Genomic DNA, 2,631 nt, shown 5'->3' with positions numbered 1-2,631 from the left:
GAGCAAACCATTCTGAAGTCCTCACAGGAAAGCAAATTCATGCCAGTACCTGGAGATGTGTGTATGTGTGTCATTAAGATGTTCCAACTTGTTTCTGTCCCAGTCTATATCCTACATGGTGTAGTGTTAACTTGGACAGTTTTGCTGGTGGGGTTTGAGGGGTTTCTTATATTTGGATATATATTTGGAGAATTAAATAATACATTTTCAGTTCTCAAACTTTTAGCATTTATGAATTCCAGTATGCTGAATCCTATAAAAGTAGTCCTGAAACAAAGACAGAATCGTACAGGCTCAAGGAAGTGTTTTCATTTTAAAGCTTAAATTGATTTAGTATCTTTAAACGGTTAGGCAATAGTTAAGGACTTTCCCACCCACTGCAGACTCTTTCATCTTTGATTCCCCACATAGGGGAACCCAGCCATCACAATCATGTAGAAAGCACACCTCTATTGTTCCAGAGAAGGCCCTCTGTGTTTGTTGCCCTTCGTGCACACAAGAAGCCAGATTGATATCCTTAAAACTCTCACTTGGCGTCAGGTACTCCCTTTCTCTACTATACAGGCTGAAACTACACAGAACAGACAGTTTAGACACTGAAAACTACGAAATGAGCAGCTCCCAAGGCTTGAAGAGTCCATGCCCATTAACTGTTTCTCTGGTTCCACCCTTATAGCAGCTGTAGTATTCAGGGTCTATGACTGTGGTTTGGAGTGTTCTTGGCCCTCATTTTTGGTTTTAAAAATACATTCTATCCTTTCATGAAGTGTACGATAAGGATTTGAGAGCAACAATTTCTCAGACGTTCCTGAAAACCACCTTTCTATACTGCCATGAATCAAGGCTGTCCTAAGTCTTAAGTCCTAGATCTGTCATCCATAAGGCCCATTTATTTTTCAGTTTTAAAACTTCTATGTGGTGTGTGTGTGATGTATATGCTGCAGCATATTTGGAGGCCTAAGGACCTTTGGGGGAAGTTGGTTCTTTAACCTCGTCGTCCCGGGGAATGAACTTTGGTCATCAGCTTTGGCTGACACCTTTACCCACCTTTGCCTGCCAGCTGTATAATGTGAATAAGTCAGAAAAAAGCATAGTAAGTTATGAATAGTGGTTATTAAGGCCCACAGAGGACAGGCAGGCACATACATTGAGTGTTCAGAAGAGAGAAAAAAGTTAAGACTTTCAAAAGGTTAAGAAATTTTCCGTGTGAAACAATTCTGAGTAAAATATTTGGATGTATTTACATACTGATGGAATGTTATTTGACATTTTCAGATCATAATAAAACAGCTATTTTTCAACCTTGGGAAACAAGTGTTTTTATGTACATAATAGGATTCTACTAAAAAAAAGCTAAAAATGGAAAAATTGGGAGTAAAATATAAGCAGGTGAAATGTAGAATAAATGCCCTCTGGTGAACATTGTTTATAGGTCAGTAGGACCTGAGACTGGTGCTAAGGAATACACAGCTAAGTATTTTGTAAAGCTTTGTTTAAAGCTTTAGATTCTACTCAGGGGCCCACTGATGTAGGCCTTTTCCAAAGGCTTCTACTGTAAGCTTAAGTCTGTAACTCTTGCTCTTCAGAAGGCAGTCTGTCAGAATGCAGATGCATCTGATCTTGTGTGTGATGCCGGTACAGAAATACCTGGATGTAAATCTGTTTCATGCAGGCCAGGGGAAGAAGGAAGTGGTCAACTTTGAATCATTAGTGAAGTTACTAAGAAACCGCATTGATGGCTCCGACTGCTACCAGACCAACATGGGAGATGCCTGTGTTAATATAAAGCAGGTGCCATTTGCATTCAGGCAGTGGAAGAAGACCCACTAAGCCCCCGTACCCTGCACCTGCCGAAAGGTTCCATGCCTCCATGTCCTCACGGTGGGGCTGGGGAAGCCTGGCTGAATAAGACCCTAGAATGAGGCTACTGCGGAGACACCTCTGGGCAGGGAGACCATCCCAGGAGTTGCCATAGTCCCTAAGTGACCCCTACCTCCAAAGTTGTTTGTTTTGAGACAGGGTCTCATGTTGCCCAGGCCAGCCTTGAATTCCCTACCTAGCCAGAAATGACCTTGAGGACTTAGGAGATGACTTAGCAGGTAAAGACAGTCGCTATGCCTGACAACCTAAGTTTGCTCCCTGGGACCCCTACAGTGGAAGGACAGATTCCCACCTCAACTCCACAGGTTATTCTACTACACTTATGTAGGTGCCTCATAAAATGTAAAAACCGTGAAATGCTAATCCTCTTGTCTGTGACACCTGAGTGCTGGTGTGTGTGTAATTATGTTAACAGTGGGGTTGTAACCTAGCGCCCTTGGTGTGCTGTACAGTATAACCTAGCACTCTAGTATGCAGATAACGAAATCAGGAGTGAGAAAGCAAAACAAATATAACGTGAAGATATAATACAAACATCACTACATAAGTTCGAAAGACCACTTAAGCTTTGAATTATTCAGTTAAAACAACACAAGTCTGAGATACATCGCACTACACATCATTCACCCTCCAAATCAAGCCATAACTACTAACATTTTCCTTGGGGGTTGGGTAGAAGAAAACCTAAGGTCTGGTATTTAAAGCATGTAAGTTCAGAATTCAAGAAGTGCACAGGCCCAGGCAGGCCCT

This window comes from Psammomys obesus, unplaced genomic scaffold, assembly GCF_907164565.1.
Source record: "Psammomys obesus unplaced genomic scaffold, mPsaObe1.curated_primary_1811, whole genome shotgun sequence".
Classification (NCBI taxonomy): domain Eukaryota; kingdom Metazoa; phylum Chordata; class Mammalia; order Rodentia; family Muridae; genus Psammomys; species Psammomys obesus.
Note: the sequence above shows the minus strand (reverse complement) of the source record.